At 44.2% G+C, this 22,251-nt stretch overlaps 1 pseudogene; it reads right to left on the bottom strand.

The window, feature by feature from the left end:
* Positions 1–581: 581 nt before the first annotated feature.
* LOC147665683 (small ribosomal subunit protein eS27 pseudogene) lies at positions 582–1,069 on the bottom strand (annotated as a pseudogene).
* Between the last annotated feature and the right edge of the window lie 21,182 nt (positions 1,070–22,251).

Genomic DNA, 22,251 nt, shown 5'->3' with positions numbered 1-22,251 from the left:
ACTGCTCTTGTCCTGTCCGCCCTTAACAGTCTCAAACAGGCAACTGCTCTTGTCCTCTCCGCCCTTAACAGTCTCAAACAGGAAACTGCCCTTGTCCTCTCCACCCTTAGCCTCGACGCCCGGGCTGAGACACCCTAAGCCTGGCCTTTTATAGCCCTAGTAATCAGGTAACCCTTTCAACCAATGGGAACCCTAGCCCTAACACTATCCAATCACAACACTAGCCCTAAAATCCAGAACCAATAGGAGACCAGGACCTTAGAGCCATTCTTAGCCCTAGTCCAAGCACCCAATCAGTTTCAAAAACCCTGATCTCTACGTCCAATAGAGCCCTAGCCCTACCAGTAGTCCCAACCCCAGTCCAAGCAGCCAATGGTACAGGTAGCTCTAGCGCTACTTCCAATAGAAAGCCTCCCCCAAACGGGGTCAGGGAGGCCGGCCTCACTGGCTTGTGAACACAAAATGGTGGCTGGGGGTGCACTGTTTAAACACACAGGTCTTAGCACAGAGCAAAGGAGAAATTTGGAGAGAAAACAGAATTGTCACCAAGGAATGAGAGGGACAAACTACAGAGATTGGACTGAGTTTTATATCCAAATTTATTGAGTCAGATGGATAAGGCTACAGGTACAGTGTATGAGAGCCCAATATTTCCATCTAACATTCAGATTTTCATTGTCCCTTCTCCATATAGTTTGCACTTGTCCACCACGGCTCAACTCTGCTCCTGAACTGACGTTCTGTGCCACATACTGTGCAGGTAGTCCTACCCATCGTCACTCAGCATGCAGATGGCACTTAGTGCTGTTTTCGTCTGAAGGAGCAACCTTCCGTGAGCCTCGCCTTCCCCCCCTGTGGGCTGACAAAGAACCGTAGAACAGCCCACACACAGGACCACCGTTTGTGCATGACTAAATACAGTGGTGATTTTGTAGCAACCTGGACACTTCACATCCATGAAGTAAGAGTTTGGACTCTGAACCAGACGCTTCTTCTTGTGTTTCCTCTTCTCCTCGGGAGACGGATGCAAGAGATCTTTTGCGAGAGGCATGTTTGCGCAGACACAGCCGCTGCTAGAAAGTATTGGACTGCAAATCCCACAATTCAACACGTTAAATGCAAGCAATCATGGGCAGGGAAAACCACAAGTTTAAAACACAAAACAGGTGATAAAATATGCAATCACAGGCAGGTCAAAACTGCAATTTTAAACTGTAACAACCACATGCAAAGACAGTAATCACAGAAAGGGAAAATAGTTTATTAAACAACTATAGTTTTGGGAAGAGACAGCACTAGTCTGTCTCCTTACCACTTCCTCGACTCTGTTCACTGCAATCTGGGGCACAGGTAGGCTGCAATTCACAAGATGGAAGATAATGATTTGGGGTGCACCCAGCAAGGCCTTAAGGGGCCTGGGCAGGTGTGAGAGGAGGGCTCAGACACTAAAAATTTAAAACTGTATTTCTCCAACATGCAGAAGTGGTTCACCTTAGTACATCACAATATATCAATTCACAGACAGGTATTTTTAAAAGAGATAGTTTTTATACATGAATTTATACATATGTATGTCTCCCGCTACCAGTGAACTAAGAGGCAAGTCATTTGTCATCTGTACCCTGCATGTGACCTAGATTATTAATATAGGTGGAACAACATTATAGACTTTAAACTCCAACACAAAAGAGACGTTGTTGCACAGTGCTAGTCGTGAACTCGCACCTTGGAAGGTGCTCTAATATGGCACAATGAAGAACAAGCATTAGCAAAGCCAATAGGTCTCGCCTATACAAGTGCTGTTACGCTTTGGCAATGAAATTCTGCCATGTTGTACACCATTGTGGCTGCTGTTCAGCACAGATAGAAGTTAGTGGCTTGGAGTGGAGGAATAGACTGTTGTAGACTGGAATTTTTAGATTAGAGTGTCATGGAGTTGAATAGAGGGGAGAAGAGTTCAGTGGCAGAGAGTGTGGTAGAGTGCAGTGTCAGAGTGAATTGTTGTAGAGTGTAGTGGCATAAAGTGTAGTGGAGTAAGGTGGAATGCGGTGGAATGGGTTAGATTAGATTGAGATAGTGGGGTGGATTGGACTAGAATATATTGAGGTTGATTGGATTGGGGTAGGTTGGTTGGATTGAGTAGAGAGGGGCTGATTGGTGTGATGGACAGGATGGGGTGATTAGGATGGGGTAGATTGAAAAGTTTGAGGTGGATTGGATTTTGGTGGCTTAAAGTGGGGTGGATTCGTTTGGTTTGGGGTGGGGAGGACTGGAATGGATTGGATTGGGGGTGAACTGGGTTATAGTAGGGTGGTGTGGAGAGGGGTGAACTAGAGTGGAGTGGAGAGGTGGATTAGACTGGCCTGGAGGGGGTGGATTGGATTGGAGTGGGGTGGATGGTGGGGTGGATTGGATTGGAGTGGGGTGGATTGGATTGGGTTGGATGGGATGGGTGGATTGGACTGGATTAAAGTAGGCTGGTTTGGAGAGGGGTTAATTAGAATGGAGTGGAGGGGGTGGATTAGACTGGACTGGAGAGGGATAGATTGGACTGGAGTGGGGTGGATTGGAGCGTGGTAGGCTGGATGGATTTGACTGAACTGGGATAGGGTGGATTTTATTGAGGTAGAATTGGGAGGATTGGAGTAGAGTGGGGTGGATTGGACTGCAGTGGGGAGGAATGGAGTGGGGTGGACTGAAATCGGGTGGGGTGAATTGGACTGGGGTGGATTAGGGTGGAACGAATTAGAGTGCATTGGGGTGGGCTGGACTGGAGTGGGGTGGGCTGGAGTGGGGTGGGGTGGATTGGAGTGGGGTGGGGTGGAATGGAGTGGGGTGAAATGGAGTTGGGTAACATGGATTGACGTGGGATGGGTGGAATGGAGTGGAGTAGATGGGATTGCAGTGGGGTTGACTGGATTGGAGTGAGGTGGACTGGATTGAGTGGGGTGGATTGGATTGTGGTTTATTGCATTGGGGTGGGGTGAATTGGATTGGAGTGCAGTGGATTGGATTGGGGTGGGGTAGATTGGTGTGGGGTAGATTGGAGTGGGTGGATTGGAGTGGGGTGGATTGGAGTGGGGTGGATTGGAGTGGGGTGGATTGGAGTGGGGTGGATTGGAGTGGGGTGGATTGGGGTGGGGTAGATTGGTGTGGGGTGGATTGGAGTGGGGTGGATTGGAGTGGGGTGGATTGGTGTGGGGTAGATTGGAGTGGGGTAGATTGGAGTGGGGTAGATTGGATTTGGATGGATTGGGAGGATTGGATTGGGAGGATTGGATTGGGGTGGGGTGGATTGGAGTGGAGTAGACTGGATTGGGGTGAGGTGGATTGGTTTGGGGTGAGGTGAGTTGAGATGAGATGGATTAGAATTGAGTGTGGTGGGGTGGGTTGGAGTGGGGCAGATTGGAGTAGGGTGGATTGGAGTGGGGTAGATTAGATTTGGCTGGATTGGGAGGATTGGATTAGGGTGGGGTGGATTGGATTGGAGTGGAGTAGACTGGATTGGGGTGAGGTGGATTGGTTGAGGTGAGGTGAGGTGAGGTGAGATGGATTGGAATGGAGTGGGTTGGGATGGATTGGAGTGGGGCGGATTGGAGTGGGGTGGATTGTTTTGGATTATAATGAGGTAGATTGGAAGTGGGGAAGATTGTTTTGGATTGGAGTGGGGCAGACTGGAGTGGAGCAGACTGGAGTGCGACGATAGATTGGAGTGGGGCAGATCGTTTTGGATTGGAGTGGGGCAGATTGTTTTGGATTGAAGTGGGGTGGGGTGAATTGGAGTGAGGTGGATTGGGTGGACTGGACTGGGGTGTGGTGGATTGGATTGGAGTGGGGTAGTTTGGTTTGGGTTGGATTGGATTGGTGTGGCATGGGGTGGGTGAGGTGGATCGGAGTGGGGTGGATTGGAGTGAGTGGAGGTGAATTGGGATGGAGTGGGGCAACGTGGAGCGAGGCAGATTGTTTTGGATTGGAGTGGGGCAGTTTGGAGTAGGACAGACTGTTTTGGTTTGGAACGGCAAGATTGGACTGCTTCAAATTGCAGTGGGGCAGATTGTTTTAGAGTGGAATGGGGCAGATTGAAGAGGGGCAGATTGGTTTGGACTGGAGAGAGGCAGATTGTTTTGGAGTGGAGTAGGGCAGATTGGATTATGGATGAATGGTGTAGGGCAGATTGTTTTGGATTGGAGTGAGGCAGATTGGAGTGGTTCGATTGGGAGCATTGTAGTGTGGTGGATTGGATTGGACTGGGTGTGGGTGAGTGGTTCGGATTGGAGTGGGGTGAATTTGATTGGTCTGGGTGGATTGGATTGAGTGGGGAGGATTGGTGTGGGGTGAGTTGGGGTGGATTGGAGTGGGGCTGATAGGAGTGGGGTGTATTTGAGTGTATTGCACGATTAGGTGTTAAAGCATCATTTTAGAAATTACACATAAGAAAGTAACAATATCTCTTTGCATGAGATAATCCTCACCTTTTGTGAACTGTGCCCATGAGCAAAAACAAAACATGAGTGCAAAGTGAGAAAATAAGACTCTGCAAAATAAAAGAAAGTTGATTATAGAAACTAAATCTTTGCAATTTTGTTTTTCCTGATGGACACGTTTTGCAAGTCACCCAGCTTCTGTTTGCAGGGGAGGCGTTAAAACAAGCCTTTGCAATACAATAGGTCTGGCATTTGTAGGAGTTAGAGCGATTGGCATTGTAAATGACATTGTCTTTTACTTATGTGTTTTGGTTGGGAGTGTAGTGGGTGTATGTTGTGTGGAGTGGAATTGTATGGGTTGTGTTGTAATTGTTAGTTGTGGAATTGTGCAGTGTGAAGTTTGACATCAACATTCACTAAATGGCAAGCGGCAGGAGAAACTACCGGCTGCTTGCCAACACATACAGATTACTCGATGCCTGAGCTGACTGGGTCTCCAATTGAAAAATGCTTTCTGGCCCTCGAAATGAGGCAGGGGGACTGTCAAACTGGGGTTTGGGGCATCCATCCCTCTTCTGTCAAGTTGTAGGAGAGGTCTTGGCAGTGCTTAATTTGTAAACAAAGAAGTGCCATGCCATTTTCAGGAGGCACCACACATCACATCTGCCGGCGCTGCCAATAACCATAGCAGTACAGCTACTAACTATGACACTTCTACAAGTATGACACTGCAGACTATCCCAGGTCACTGAAAGCTATAAGAATTGCTTGTGGGGAAGGTGTTAGTCATTGTTAATGTATGTAGAATTTTTAACCAATTGCTTTTGTGCTCGTTCCAAAATTAGACAGACAGCGCCACCATGTGCCAGATTGTCATAAGTGCCGATGCCAAGCACAGGAAACCACCGGATCAAATTAACCACTGATGCTTTTCCATAGGTGTTAGGCACAGCTATTCACCTCCATGGCCAATAGTAACTCATTCTCTTCCAACACTGCACCTCTGGCGGGGTGTGCACCTTCACTACTTGTGATAATTATTGTGTATATTGTGTAGCCACAAAAGCTTTTGCTAGCCATTTTATTCAACAGTTATCACGTGTCAGTGAGAGCGACGAGAAGCGGCTGTAAATGGACATCACAAGACGCATTGAGGCTTCAAACACCCCTAACCCTCCTTGGGACCTAAAAACAGCGCAGCACGGGGGCTCTCACACTTTCAGAAGGATTGATGCGCATTCTCAGTGGAGGAATACAAGTGCAAATACATACACCTACTGTCTGACACAGACTACGGCACACAGGCACTAACACAGTCAGCCTGCTTTCTAACACTGATATACGGACACAGACACACGCACACAAACACATCTGTATACAGACACACGCACAAAAACATATGTATACAAACACATGCACACAAACAAATCTGCATACTGAAACACGCACACAAACACTTCTGTATACGGACACAGGCAGGCTCACACAAACACATCAGTATACAGACACACTGCCACAAACACATCTGTATACATAACAGAGACGCTCACATGGATTAACAGACCCACACATGCATACATCAGCACGTTCACTTTAACACTCAAGCACATCTTTACCACTTCCAAACCAGCATCCATGCACAATGAAACACTGTTCCAGACTTATTCGGCCAGTAACGTGAGCAAAAATGATCTGATAAGGAATGCGGCACTTGGTGAAGTCAAGGTTACTCTTGTAAAGGACTGTTTTAGCTTTCTAAAACAACGCATGATCCCCAGCCCTCGATACGGGTCATCGGTGCACGATGAACTCTGCCCCCCCCAGGCGTGAAGAAAGCAAATGCCAACAACAGGATGGGCCGTGCTTCTCCCTGGCGCAATGCTGGCACGGTCTGAGGCAGGCTCGCATTCAAAATAATTGTCCACAATAATCCTTGGTCATACGAGCCACCCTTGGCAGACCCGTTAACTTCCAACCCGCTAAGGAAATGCAAAGTGCAATGTGGGTAGAAGATTTCTACCTAGGGAGCTATTCTGGTACTGCAGCCCCCACCGGGGCGATTGGCAGATGGGACTTCTCCTCCCTCAAAGGTGCCTCACAGAGGGGTCGGGGCAGCCTTCATAACTTCGAGCGCAGCTCCTCTTCCGGTTGTCGAAGTCCTGCTGGGCGGGGTGCAACACTGCTGGCGCTTCCTCGCTGAGTCGTCCTTGTTAACCCATCGACGGCACGGCTTTTCCAGTGACACAGTCCTCATCCTGGAACTCGGATCGGAGCAGTGATCGGCAACCGGTGATCAGGATGTGTCGTCGCTTCTCGACACACACTCTTGGTCCCGCTAACGGGCCTGTGGCGGTGAAACACAGATTTCTAGCTCACGGGCCGGCTGCGGTGAATCACAGGCGGCTCCCAGTATCCTGCAATCAGCTGGCAATGTAGACCCCACGGCAGACAACAGCTGTACGCCGACACACGCTCCGAGTCGTAAAGGTGATCCGTGGGGTCAATTAGGTGAAGGCAAAGCAGCCTCTGTGACAGACAACAGCTGGGCCCAGGTGAAAACATACAACGTCGCAGGGCCACTTAGTGCAGCACTGAATATGGTGTAGAACGCGCATGCGCCGCTGCCATGTTTACGTCAGGGAGAGATACTCGACAAAAAAAAAGTGTGATCTGGCGGACGAAAACTGTCATTAGTGGCTGACCAAATGGCAAGGGCCAGGAGAACCTACCAGCTACTTGCTAACATATACAAATTACTTGATGCCTCGTAGAGAGACCTAAAGAACAAGATAGTACTTCAATCGCGTCAGGAGCAGCGGACGTACAATGATATTGTTGAATCAATCAGTGCTTGCTCCTTGCTCCACAGAGAAGAATGGAAATGATCTTAGGCCTGGCTTGATGAGTTATGAGGTTGTAAAGAAGAGTGCCACATAAGCCATCAAATGGTAAGCAACGGGCTGGCTCTGAGTCCGTTTTAGGTCTCACCTAAGCAGCACCCATGCGCTGCATAGGCAAAAAGACCTTTTCCAATCGCTTTGGCTTTTCAGCCAAAAACGTGCACGCGTTCCATTGCCTTCAATGGCAGCGCGCGCACGTGTGGCGATTCACTTGCGGGAGCGAGCGCAGCCATATGGTAGCAATTATCGCTCCCGCAAGTGAATCGCGCAGCCCCACCCCTCTTTCCCCCTTCTGCCGCGCGAGGCGCGCGCGCTTGTGCTTCTTTTTGCGTGCGCGTGCACACAACTCCCGGTAGCGGCTGATCTTCTGGTGCGCACCATTTGCTTGTTATGTTCTATCACCAGCATTTGTATAGCGCACTTCTTCCGTTTCTGCAGCCTCAAAGCACTCTCTGGATTATATGTGCCCTGTCTGCATGTCTGTGGCTTTTCCCTCTAACTCAGGCTTTCATTCTTCCAAAGTGAGTAAAAAAAAAAAGAACCATTGAGTTGGGTAACAGTAAACACGCATTATATATTGTTAGTGCCCGTAGACTTGTGGGGGGTGAATGTCCGCTCTACAAATACATCCCTGTTCAAGTCTAGTTCTCACCCCCTTTCTCTTCATCTAGCCATGCTGAAGGAAACCGAAAGCCATTGTGGTACAGCTGTGCTATCAGTGCGGTGGTGAGGGTGGTGCTGTGTCTAAGGGCGCATGGCCTCACTTCACCTACCCTGGGCACTCTGGTGGCCCAACACCATTACATAGAGTTAGGCATGCAGTAGTAGATAGTCGTGGTCATGTCCAGAATAGGCGATACATTTTCTGTTCGGTAAAGACAAAGTGCAGGCAGGGACACGCCCCAGGAGCTGGTAGGACACGTGGATGAGTGCGCCAGTCAACTGAACTCTGGAATCCTTTTAGTTGCTCAATGCTGATGATTTCTTTTGGTCACTATTAAATCCTAGCCTTACCTTTGCGCACCCTTATGTCGGCCCCAATAATCCAACTTTGGCCCAGTTTTTTTAGTGACATTTTAAACAAATAAATAGAACTTGGAACAAGGCGCTATACTGCGTAGAAAAGCTTGTAGGTAAGTGGAGCCTCCCAGAAGCCAACGGCCTAAACAAGCAGCAGCTTTCCCTGGATAAACACTGCGAGCCGGAGGCCCATCTCTGCCTGTGATCAGAACTTGGTACTTAAAATAGTAAATATAATTCTAGTTTTGTGTCTAACACCTTCTCCACTTGTATCCTTGTTTTCTGTGCTTGTATGAAACTCTTACTTTGTAGCTTCGAGATGCTTGTAAGCTGAAAAATAGTTTGTAATTTAATTGTAATGTTATTTTTGTGGATGTCCTCATTGCTGGAAGTGATAAAACAGTTATTTCATTAGATTCGTGTGGCTGGAAAAGTGACTGCTGCATTTAGGGATCTGAAAAGCTCATATAAAGTCGTAACATACCATTCACTTTGTAGAGCATCTTGGCACTGAATAACAGATGTTTGTTACCCAACTTAACAGTACTCGTTTTATCAGCCTCAGCAGAATGAAAAGCTGAGTAGACCTATCGAGATTCAGACCTGCGACTGATGGAGCGAGGTGGCAAAGCTAAATTTTGTATACCCCTCGTAAAGTCAATGTTCCATAATCAGTAACGTTTACCAATGGAGTGTTGTGGTAACTTAACCAACCATAGTATAAGATGCATACATATATACACGTGGGAATACTAATTCTGCCTGCATGAAGCAATATAACTAACTAATTTGTATTGTTATTGTGATGTGAACTAATGCACAGCTTAAATATAAACGAATGCAGCATGAATGTGCTTCTTGTACACGTTTTTGTGCTAGAAATTCGTCAGATATGTAAGTATAAAATGCATTTATGTGGCTTATTTGCTAGGTAATAACTAATGGGGAAACCTTATAGCAAAGAGGGAGGTAAACAGAAGGGCTTTCGTTCTATATTTAACATGATTTTGTGTTTGTTTCTACGATAGTCCCCAATGAGGCCTCTGAGGCCTAGTGAAAACATGGCTGCTCTGGTAAACTGCGAGAAAGTGCTGAAATGCGCATGCGTGCCAAGGGCCCGCGAGTGAGAGTGAGCTGCCTGTGCTCGGATTGAAAGTTCAAGGCCGCTGTACCCTGGAAGTCAGGATGGCTGTCAAAACATGGACGTTTGACTTTGCCGAACGTGAGAAACTATGCTATAGTTGCCAGTCGAGGATGTGCCTAGGCCAAAGACTGTCCTAAACAATGATCTTTTCAATAACTTGCTGATTCACTGTGAACACGATGCTATAATGGTGAGGTTACGCTCACCCACCCCCAATTAATAAATGCCTTAATGTCAGACATGCTAAAAGTTTGCTGTTCATAAAAATTAGAGAAATGGAGAATTAAAGCTGGTCTTGTATTTTCCTACACCTATGTTTCTTACTAGCAGATCCATTGCCCCTATGGTGGTGTGCCTGAATAAAATGACATTTGTTGATAATCCATGGTAAAATTGTTTAAACTGCAGGTGTAAATAAATAAATAGCTAAATAGGTTTAGACACTCCGCCAATGTTACAGCATTACTCCTTTGTGTTTCACCAATCCCTGAAGTAGAGTATAAGTGAATAAACAGAAGAGTGCAGTGTTATGGGCCCCAGTGGTGAATGAATGCGTGACTTGGTATTTCGGGAAAAGGTGATGTTTGTTTAGAAATTATTTCCGGAGTAGCGCTGGAACAGTTATTAGCTTGGTAGCAAGAGCATTGGTTGCTATGGAAATAGCTAGGATCATGTATAGAGTTATATAAGGATTTATGTACAGAATTACGACTAACATCTGTTGAGTTCGTATTGCATTATATGTAGTCCTAGAAAAGCTTCCAGGGTTGTGGGAAGCTGGTGCCTCTGTTTGCAGGCAGAGGAAGTGTGGCAAGTGAAGTCGCACATCGCATAGTCTGTTCAAAAGGTAGTATTGTTGCATACTGCAGTGGTATCTGCGCATATCACAGGTGGTGTCGTTGCACATCACTGGTTTAGGGACCGTAGGTGTAAAAGGATAAATGTATAGTGAGGGCAGTCTATGAAGTCTAAGCTTTTGAGTATAGGGGTCAGGCATATCCAGTGTTAAGACTCACTGTTGGGAGAGTAGTAGGACTTAACCCGAGCTTGATAGAAGGGTGAAGGAGTTGCGTCTACTTTGCTAAAGATAGAGGAATTCTGTGGTGGGTTAGAGGTAAGCGCTGCCTACTGGTGGAACAGAATTTATGTATATATGAATAGGGATTTCTGTATGAACGCGTGTAAATGAAATTGCAATATGCGTTCTGGTGAAACTCTGGGACTGACGCTAAAGAGGTGAAAAAGATCTCTGTATGTGCTTTCCTGGAGAAACGAGTTTTATTATTGCCTGGTAGAAGGGTAAGGTAGAGGGTTGTGCTACTTTATCGGCAAGTCAAAGATCCTGTGGAGATCAGCGTCGTCTACTTCACATATGGGATACCTGCACGATTGAAAGTCTGTCACTTTAATTTAGCGAAACAGACGAATGGAGTTGTTTTGTGTACGTTACTAACTGATTTGGTTAAATATCTTGTAAATACGGCTTTCCGAAACACTTTTGTGAAGGAGGGGTCAGTCGGCGCTGCAGAAGCCTGAGCACTGGTGACGTCAAAAGTGTTGCGCAAGGATTGGTCCTCGTGACCAAGACAGAGTAAAGGCTGATTGGTGCATCTCGAAAAGCAGCGAAGCTATTGGTTAAGCACTAGAGAGACGTATTCTGTTCTTATTGGTGCGTTAGTGTGAACCGCGCTGTGATAGGTTGGTGTTACGGGACAGCAACAAGGAAGTGCGCGATCTTTTAGAATGACAGAAAGTTTGCAGGAAAATGGATTATTCTTATTATAAAGGAGCGAAAAAGAAACCTTCATGGTTTAAGAAATTGAAAAGTGCATTTGTCAAGGATAAGGTGATTGTCACAAGAGAGGGGAAATTGCTTCCTCCTCCGAAAACGCCTGTGTCCTATATGTCATCAAAATATGGTTACCATACGTGTGTTTGGTTAGAGAATTGGGCAAGATATACCAGAGAGGATCGTGTATTAACTTTCCCTGAAGACGGATATTTAAATGTGGCTGTGTTACAAAATTTGAGAAAGAGAATGATGAACCTTAAACCGAGACCCAGACCAACACAATTTGAAGCATTGGTTGAGTGGGAAGATGAGATGCACGAGATGGAACAAGAGAGATCAGTTGGATCTTATGGTCCAAAGGGCAGATCATATGGACTGTGGGGAGAAACACATGAGAGTAGAATGCGTAGATGGAGGAATGCCAACATGTTTTGGTATGTATCCTGTTAGACTCGTAGATGAATATGAAGGGCGAAAATGTACAGAATAGAAGAAAAATGTAGAGACAAATCAGGGTGACAGTGAAACAGAGGATGCTGTATTGGAGGAGATATTAAATAGCAGACCGCCTCCATACCAGCCTAGTTCTTTATGGACTACGCCAAATGCCCAACCACCAGAAGACAAGATTAGTGAAACCCCAAAATGATATTCAGATTTCAGAGAAGTACCAGATAGGGTAGAGGTGAGATATGCTCCAAATGCTTCAACGTCAGAACCGAGATATACACTTACTCCTAAACACGATGAGGAGAGGAGAAGTGTGAGTGAGAGTAGAGTAACTAGACAAGATGAAGAACAAACTCATACTGCTGAGAGTAGTAGACTGAAAAGACGGGATGGGGAACGGATTAATACTGCTGAGAACGGTAGAGGAAATAGACGAGATGAGGAGCAAGCTAGCATGGCTGAATATATAAGATCAACCATTGAACTGACCGAAAAGATTCAGGAGCTTACTAAAAATATGGAAGCAGTAACAGTCCCAGTAACGATCGGACCTGTAATTCCAGTGTTCGAAAATCAGAAAATAAAAGAGCTGAGTTCTGATCCATTTGTCAACGGAAAAGTAAATGATGTAGAAATAACTTTCCTAGTGGACACTGGTGCTACCCGTTCTACTGTTAGATCAGTGGAATTCCGAAATCTTCCTCCCGCGGGTGATCACATTCAAGTTGTAGGTGTAGCTAATAGGCAGATTAAAACCTCATTGACACAGCCAGTTGAAGTGGAAATTGGAAATTTCAAAGACATGCATCGATTTGTAGTGTGTGACAGACGCTCTGTGAATCTGTTAGGTAGGGATATTTTGTGTAAAATGAACTGTGCCATATACTGTTCACCGGATTGCATAGATCTGCAGACCCCAGATGAAGATAGCCTGTATAAAATGACAATGCTCATGGTGGAGGCAGAACAGAGCAAGTTGTTTCCTGTGTTTGACCGAGAAAAGATTCCTGTTGGACTGAAAGAGGTAGTGAAAGAAGAAGTGTGGGATTTCACTGGAAAGGATATAGGTTTGATAAAAGGTGTTGACCCTGTAAAAGTTGCCATAAAAGAAGGTGCAAATTACCCGAACATTCCCCAATACAAAATGACTGCAGAAATAATTGAAGGAATATCCCCTCTGATTGATAAAATGATTGAACAAGGCCTTCTGAAAGAAATAGAGAGCAGTCCTTTTAATTCACCGATCATGTGATTGAAAAACCTAACGGAACATTTAGGATTGTGCAAGACCTTCGAAAGGTTAATAAAATTGTTGTCCCATGTTGTCCAATCATACCAAATCCAGCAGTGATTCTGTACCAGATTCCCCATGACGCGGAATGGTATACTGTAATTGACCTGTGTAATGCGTTCTTCACCGTTCCATTGCACCCAGAAAGACAACCGATTTTTGTTTTCCGATTCCAAAATCGTATCCTAGCATGGTGAAGAATTCCTCAAGGGTACACTGAGAGTCCATCGATCTTTAACCAGCTGCTAAAGAAATCGTTAGAAAGTCTGAACATGCCTGGAGAGTCTGTGTTGGTACAATACATTGATGATCTTTTGGTTGCATCGAAAACAAAGGATGCATGTGTAACAGACACTGTTGCATTGCTGAATCATTTGGCAGAAGAGGGACATAAAGTGTCTCCGTCCAAATTGCAATTTTGTCAGAAAGAAGTACAATATTTAGGTCATAAGATTGCCAAGGGAATCAGACAAGTCACAGCAGAAAGAATTAAAATGATACAAGGAATGCAGCCACCCAAAACTCAAAGACAGGTGAGAATGTTCCTGGGAATGGTAGGTTACTGTAGACAGTGGATTAGTGGATTTTAGTGGAGTTTCATTGATAGCAAAGCCATTGCAGAGACTGACAAAAGCAGATATCAGAGACCCTATAGTTCTGACCAAAACAGAGATGGAAGCATTTGAACAGCTGAAAACAATTCTGTGCGAAGCACCAGCATTAAAGATGCCTGATTATGAGAAGGAGTTTGAACTGTAATGCAGTGAGCGAGAGGGATGTGCATTGTCAGTGTTGATTCAGAGACATGGAAAACTGAAGAAACCAATTACGTATTTCTCAGCTGTTTTGGACCCTGTAGCAAAAGCATTGCCAGGTTGTCTGAAAGCAGTAGCAGCCACAAGTGTGAGTCTGGAGCAAAGTGAAGGAATACTGATGGGATTTCCTGTGAGGGTGTATGCACCTCATTCCGTGGAGATTCTCCTCACTAGAGCAAAGACAGAGTACATGACAAATAATAGAATGACCGGATATAAGAAGATAATTTTGGGAGCTGAAAATGTGACAATTGCTAGATGTGTAAATGTTAACCCTTCCACATTATTACCTGACGTCATAGAAGCAGAAGTGAAAGGTGACCTTGATCCCAATTGTTTGGATGTTCTCGAATACTGCACCAAACCAAGACCAGATATCAGAGATGAACCTTTGCCTGAATCAGATTTTGTGATGTTTGTGGACGGATCATGCCTGAGTACAGAAAGTGGTATTCTAAGTGCTGCCTATGCTGTTTGCACTGTGAAAGAAGTGTTGGAAGCATCTTGTCTGAAAGGAATTCGTTCTGCTCAAGTAGCAGAGCAGATTGCTTTGATTCGAGCATGTGAGTCGGGAAAAGAGGTGAAGGTAACCATAGTGACTGATAGTCAGTATAGCTTTGGAATTGTTCATGATTATGGACAGCTGGAGGATCACCTATCCGGAATGCTGAATTTGTGAAAATGCTGATTGATGCAATTCAATTGCCTGAGAAAATAGCTGTTGTGAAATGTTCAGCCCATAAAAGAGGTGAGGATTACATCACCCGTGGAAATAATTATGTGGATGCCATTGCAAAACATTGTGCAAAGAATCAAATTTCAATTAATAGAGAAAAACAGAAAGAACATGTTCCGAGTCCTTTAATGCTAACCACTATAGTTGAGGCTTGGCAGGAAGTGAAGCAGATGCAGGAAGAGGCAGATGCAGAAGAAAAAGACGTTTGGTTAAAAGCAGGATGCAGACAGAGAGAGGAAGATGAAATTTGTGTTTACAAAGATGAAAGACCAGTAATGCCCGATAGCATGATTTCAAGCATGGCCCGAATGTACAATGGTCAAGCTCATGTTGGAAGAGATGCCATGATTCGTCTCTTTAGACAGACATGGTATAACCCCAAACTCAGGATGATAGCTGAGAGTTTGTGCCAAAGATGTTTGGTGTGCCAGCAATTCAATGCAAACAGGAGAACTGTTGTAAGTTTGGGAACCATAGGACGGGAGGGTCGTCCATTTACAAGAGCTAAGATGGTTTTTATTGAGTTGCCCCCATTTAATTGGCTCAGGTATGTTCTTGTAATTATCTGTTTAGTTTGTTCTCTCGATGGGTGGAGGCTTTCCCCACGAGGAGGAATGATGGGCTGACTGTTGCAAAACTGCTTTTACGTGAGATAATACCACGTATCAGTTTCCCAGTGATGATCGAGACAGATCGTGGACCTCATTTTCAAAAGGAGCTCATGCATATGATCTGCCAAGCTCTGGACATTCGCCAGAAACTGCATTGTGCTTACAGACCTGAGGCTTCAGGGGTAGTTGAGCAGGTGAATCGGACACTTAAAAACAGAATTGCAAAAATGTGTTTGGCAACAGGACTCAAGTGGCCAGACGCCTTTCTGCTTGTTTTAATGACATTGAGTAGCATTCCTGCCAGGAAAACTGGATTAAGTCCACATGAGATTTTGATGGGCAGGGTGATGAGGCAGGCCTATGTACCTGTTGATAAGTTGTTGACAATTAATGGTGACATCATACTGGATTACTGCAAAAATCTGTCTGATGTGGTAACTTCTGTGCTCCACCAGGTGAGAACTGAATAAAATTCCAAAGAGAAAAATCCAGCTCATGATCTAGTCCCTGGAAACTGGGTTCGAGTAAAAGTATATCGCAGAAGAAACTGCTTGGTGCCTCGGTGGCAGAGACCACGCCAAGTCATTTTGGTCAGTACCACTGCAGTCAAGTGTTCTGGACTGAAGAGGTGGGTGCATGCAAGTCACACCATTCGTGTGCATGCACCTGAATATAGGGACGACGGTGAAAGTACAACTGACTCTGAAGGTGAACCAGAAAGAACTGGGTCTGAAGGTGAAGGGGAGGTTGTGGAGATACCAGATTCTGAAGATCAATCTGAAGATCGAGAATTGGTAAAGACTAACACCAGTAAAGATGCAAAAGAAAGCGAAGATAAGGCTGTTGAAGAGAAGAAAACCGAAGAACAGTCTGAGAACTCTGAAAGCAGGAACGGAAATCCTGAAACTGGGGAAGAGGAAGTGACTCACGATAAGGATAAGATTCCAAGTACCAGTTATGGAGGTGTTCCTAACAGAGTAACAGAAAAGAAAGCTGAACTTGACCAGGAAAAAGACATTGTGAAAGTTATAATAAATGACACCGTCGAAGACACTAAAAGTGAGTCTGATGACAGTGCAGATGAAGCTGCATTGAGGAAGAGTCCAAGGAAAAGGGCTTGGAGAGTGCAACATAACACTACTGAGCCAAAGACTAAGAGAGTCTGCAAAGGAGATAATTGGCCTAAAGAAACTGATGGACTGAGATTCAAACTGGTGAATAAAGCAAGAGAGTTGGAAGAGCAAGTGAATGAGATCACCAGTCAAAAGGAATCATTGGGAAAGAAAATAGAAGTTGTTCAAAGGCCAAAGAGAGTGAGACGACCAAACCAGAAGTATAAATCACCTGAGTGGACATATATCGTCCTACCGCCCATTGTTGAAGTTAATAGCAGCCAAGAAAACCTGTACTGCCCAAAGCTGATTGGGAAAAGTGAGTAAAGAAGTCAACTTAAGGAAAAAGTGATAGGTGCTCAAAGTATATGATAAAAAGTAAAAACCTGAAGTCCTGGGAGACAGATATTTTAAATATAGGGGAGGTCAGAGTTGACATAAGGTCGAAGAAAACTTGTTAACATTTTTTATCATAGTGTAGTTCAGAGTAGAACTGACATAAGGTCAAAGAAATCCTGTTAGGGAATTGTTTATTATGTAACTCATAGGTGACACTAGGTCGAAGAAATTGTGTTAGAAATGTAAAGTCTGTAAAGAAAAAAATGGCTAATAGTAATCACAAGACAAAATGTTCTATTTTTAGAAAATGGTGTAGATGTTGTTCAATATGTATGGGATTATTTATCATACTATGGATAATTTTAGCTATTGTTATTCCTTTCCAAGACAGTAATGAAATTGAAGCCAAATGTGAGTTCAAGTTAACAGAGTGAGAAAGTGGAAGTTCATGAGACACATGTGTATAAACCAGAGATGCATCAGGATAAGTCAATTAGTGACTTCACCAAGAATACATTTTCTGAATTGCTATTTGAGTATGTTAGAACCATGAATGTCGACGATTGCTATGTTTGTGTAAAATTGCCTGCGTCTGTGTCAGAAGGGGTGACTTATCACCACCTTCCTCTCACATATGGAGTGACTTGTAGTTTAATTGCAAGTTTGTTTTATCAGACTGGGAAATTGGAATATCATTATTCCAATGTGGATGAAATCTTTGCTAAATTAAAGATTGATAGTGCATTAAACAAAAGGAAACCTGCAAAAGTGATGGGAGAGTATATCTTAGAAATAGATGAATTAACACATGAGTATGCCTTTAACAACAATTTGACATGTAAAATGAGAATTGAGGAGAGGACCTTTTTAAATATGGTTGAGGAGAGGAGGATTGCTTACAAACGAAGTGAGAAAGTAAAACATGAGAAATCTAAATACTGGACATTTGATGACGAAAATATTGAAGACAAAAATGTGAATGTGGCTATAAATATTGATACTCCAATGTTAGGGAAATTATTTATAAGAAGAGACAATACTATGTATGATAATTATTTTGTGGGTGCGAGTGAATGTAAACACACCTATAGAATTGCAGGGGGTTGGGGATTTAAAGGAGGAGATGATCCTGTTTTTCCTGGGATTTATTTCATTTGTGGGAATAGAGCTTATTATAGGTTACCTAAACACAGGTACGAGACCTGCTACGCGGGCTTGGTCTTTCCTAAAATCTTTCATGTAGATAGAGGTACTAATGGAAAGCATGAGATAGGCAAAACTTTAAGTCGTAGAAAAAGATAGAGTGTGATGGAAATAATAGGTGATGTCTTCGGAGCACTGATACCAGCAGTGGGAATTTCGTTTAATGCAAATAGAATTCGAAAATTGTCCACAATAGTTGATCGTCTGTCAACAGACACAGCAGGAGGATTCCTGATGGTTGATACTGAGATGGTTATGGTTGCAACAAGAGGGGTACTGGACTGTTCCTGAGCGTGACTGGAGGGAAGATTAGTTGGCGTGACCAAAGGTGTGGATGTGACACCCAAGGGCATCCATTTTGTTGGATGGATTGGCCTCACACACCCCGAAGGATGTCATGCTTCATCATCGGCGGTTGCTCCTCGTCGGGGAGGCGGTGCAATCCCCGACGGGCTCACCTCAAAGAGGGGCTCTTTGGCGGAGATCTTTTTCCAACTGCCTTATGGTGAGGTGCGGGTGTGTGGGCAGGGTGGTGTGTGGTAGTGAAAAAGGGATATTAAAATGTAGCTAAGGGTACCTGGAACGAACTTTATTCAGGGGGTCCCTCGCTGCAGTTAAAAACAGGGGGCTAGCTCACTAGGAGTCAACGAGTAAATTCAGGTGAACCTAGATGGGGCTAGTAGTGTAAAACGGTCGACATGTTTCTCGCAGTGGGCTGTAGTAACCCGCGATTCATCAGGACCTAAAAAAGGTGATTAAACCACATGCTGGTGTCATGTGTGGGTTTGTGTTTGTATTACCTCTGTGTTGGTTGTCCTATGCCTAATAGTTAAGAACTAACTGCCACATGAGGGGTCGGCGGGGTGAGGCATCAGGGATGAGTCAAATAGTCAAAACTCTAGTCTCCTGCGCCCCGGCTGCTTGACCTACCCTTCACCGCCGAGCTCGAGTAGGTTGCCATGAGACTATGGTAATGCAAAATCTACTTGCCCTTGACAGAATTTTAGCAAAAGAGGGAGGAGTCTGTGGGATTTTGAAAGTGCAACATTGTTGTACTTATATCCCAGATAAAAGCCAAAATCTTGAGAAGTATATTACGAATATTACGGATTTACATAGGGAAATTGAACCACTGTAGGTTAAAGGTGTTCTCGAAAAATTAGGTAGACGTTTTTCAGCAGTTAAGCATTGGTTTCAAGAAATAGGTAGTTCAATTATTGGTAAGATACTAATTCCAGTAACAATTTTAGTGTTAGTGATTTTCATGATAAGACTGTGTTGCATATGTAAAGTTAGAAGAGATTTTAGAAGAGCAATTAAGAAGACGATTCACGAAAGACATGCAAGTGAAAGAGAAAAGAGTGATATAGAAATGGAAGAAATTAGAGAAAAAGTTTTTAAAGAGACAAAGGAGAAAGATACTAGAGTGCAGATCATACTAATATGAAGAATTCCAAACATATTCTGGTAAATTTTACAAAATTTTGAGAGATATTTGGTGATAGAATCACCAGATGAGGGAATTGATGGAGCGAGGTGGCAAAGCAAAATTTTGAATACCCCTTGTAAAGTCAATGTTCCATAACCAATAACGTTTACTAATGGAGTGTTGTGGTAACTTAACCAACCATAGTATAAGATGCATGCATATATACACGTGGGAATACTAATTCTGCCTGCATGAAGTAATATAACTAACTAATTTGTATTGTTATTGTGATGTGAACTAATGCACAGCTTAAATATAAACGAATGCAGCATGAATTTGCTTATTGAACACGTTTTTGTGCTAGAAATTTGTCGGATATGCAAGTATAAAACGCATTTATGTGGCTTATTTGCTAGGTAATAACTAATGGGGAAACTTAGCAAGTGTTTGTTTCTACGATAGTTCCCATTGAGGCCTCTGAGGCCTAGTGAAAACATGGCTGCTCTGGTAAACTGCGAGAAAGTGCTGAAATGCGCATGCGTGCCAAGGGCCCGCGAGTGAGAGTAAGCTGCCTGTGCTCGGATTGGAAGTTCAAGGCCGCTGTACCTCTGGAAGTCAGGAGGGCTGCCAAAACATGGACGTTTGACTTTGCCGAACGTGAGAAATCATGCTATAAATGCTAGTCGTGGATGTGCCTAGGCCAAAGACTGTCCTAAACAATGATCTTTTCAATAACTTGCTGATTCACTGTAAACATGATGCTGTAATGGTGAGGTACGCTCACCCACCCCAAATTTGTCCAATCAGAACCCGAGTTGGTGCTGCTAGATACTTTTTAGATAGATTAAGTTAGCGAATTTGTGTATAAAAACCCCTGGTTTTACTTCGAATTATGCTCCTTTCGATTTTCATCTGGACATGCTGCCCGATTGCTGATCGATTCCTGGATGTAAGACTCTTTGAATATTTCTCTTGTTTTCTTTGCAGGACTGAAAGGATAAGAAGAGGGCGTTAGTTAGGGATGTTAGGAGAGAATGAATTGGCTATCTGTTCTTTGCTAAACTTTGAACTGAACTTTAAATAAATGTCTATCTTTCCGAGCTTTTGAATAAAATGATCATTTTTTAAAAAAAAGTTTTCATAAAGTTGCTTTGAATAAAGAATTAATAAATGCCTTAATGTCAGACATGCTAAAAGTTTGCTGTTCATAAAAATTAGAGAAATTGAGAATTAAAGCTGGTCTTGTATTTTCCTACACCTATTTTTCTTACTAGCAGATCCATTGCCCCTATGGTGGTGTGCCTGAATAAAATGACATTTGTTGATAATCCATGGTAAAATCATTTAAACTGCAGGTGTAAATAAATAAATAGCTAAATAGGTTTAGACACTCCGCCAATGTTACAGCATTACTCCTATGTGTTTCACCAATCCCTGAAGTAGAGTATAAGTGAATAAACAGAAGAGTGCAGTGTTATGGGCCCCAGTGGTGAATGAATGCGTGACTTGGTATTTCGGTGTTTGTGTGGTTGTGTGTGTGTGGTTGTTTGATTGCAATATTTCCTTTTATCTGGATATTTGCTCACCTGTTTTCCATATTTAGAAATTATTTCCGGAGTAGCGCTGGAACAGGACCATAAGGTCGAACACACCGATTCCTCAACAGGATGCATTATTCCATTGAGCCACCACACTCTGCTAGTAGCAAACTGAACCCAGAGCCAAATGGAACTGCACAAGTTCACAGATCTGTTGCATCTATTCACTATGGTTTACGATTTCACACCTTTGTGGCATTTAGATGTGCACATAGCAGCATTTAGGAGTGCAAGTCAGGTTTGCACTCGTACATGGGTTTTCTCATGTAAAGTAACATCAGGTCGACGTTATGATGTGTGTCAGTAAATGTACTCACGGTTGCATGTTGTGGGCACAGCAAGGGTTGGGGCCAGGGCCGGCGCTAGGCATGGGCAGTGTGGGCAGCTGCCCAGGGCCTCGCGCTCAGGGGGCCTCGCGCCCCTGTGAAAGGTCACACCTCCTCAGCCCACCACAGGGCCCCCTGCCTCACCTGATTACATTATGGGTGGGGGAAGTGACAACCTGAATGGGGGACGGCACAATGGCTGGGCCAGCAATTATGTTGGCCTCACAATGTCAGGGGCAGGGCAGCGCCTCGGTTAAGTACCGGCCATTATCGGCGCAGTTTGTGCATTTTGTATCTAGGCAACAGAAGGCCCCTTTGGTTCCAGCACAAGCCGGAAACAGGTAAAAGGAGGTGGGTGAGGGGAGGAGGGAGCAGCCTTCGAATCTTGATAGGGCAGTGTCTCTCATCTTCATTGAATACAGCTAAAGTTTGGTAATAATAATGCCTGTGACATACAGTGGTCAATACATTCTTCCTAGCTCGATAAATTAAAAGCAATTAATTCATTTATGCAGAAACACTATCTGACTCATACTGATCTGACACAGGGGGGCAGTTTTACATACAAAACATAAAAATATTTACCGTTCTCGTTGCCATCTAAGCTAGGTACAGCTACGACTTTATTTTCTGTCCACTATTAAAGAACACCCCTTCAACTGAGGTTTTTTTTGTTGTTTTTTTTTGTACTCCGATGAGCTCTCAGCAGTGTCTTGGGAAGTGCCTTGTTACTGTTTGAAGGCCCATGGGAGGGGGCCCCCCTCCCAAGGCCTTCAAGCACTGGATGGAGCTGCAAGGTCATAGTGTGGGGGCCCCCTTCCCTGGGCCTTGTAGCCTTTGGTGTCTGTTTCAGGAAGCGCAGCAGGAGTGTAAGTTTTAAGTAGGACTCATTCATATATTGGGGATACATTTGGCAAGTCAGTGAAGGTGGCAATGTATGCCTCTATTGAGCCTGTCCTGGACTACAATATGGTTATCATCTTTGTCATGGCAGTGGGCACCATAGCCATCGGTGGCTATTGGGCAGGAAGCAGAGACGTTAAAAAGTAAGTGAAGCAAAA

This window comes from Lissotriton vulgaris, unplaced genomic scaffold, assembly GCF_964263255.1.
Source record: "Lissotriton vulgaris unplaced genomic scaffold, aLisVul1.2 SCAFFOLD_1119, whole genome shotgun sequence".
Classification (NCBI taxonomy): Eukaryota; Metazoa; Chordata; class Amphibia; order Caudata; family Salamandridae; genus Lissotriton; species Lissotriton vulgaris.
This window is presented reverse-complemented; position numbering and strand designations above follow the sequence as displayed.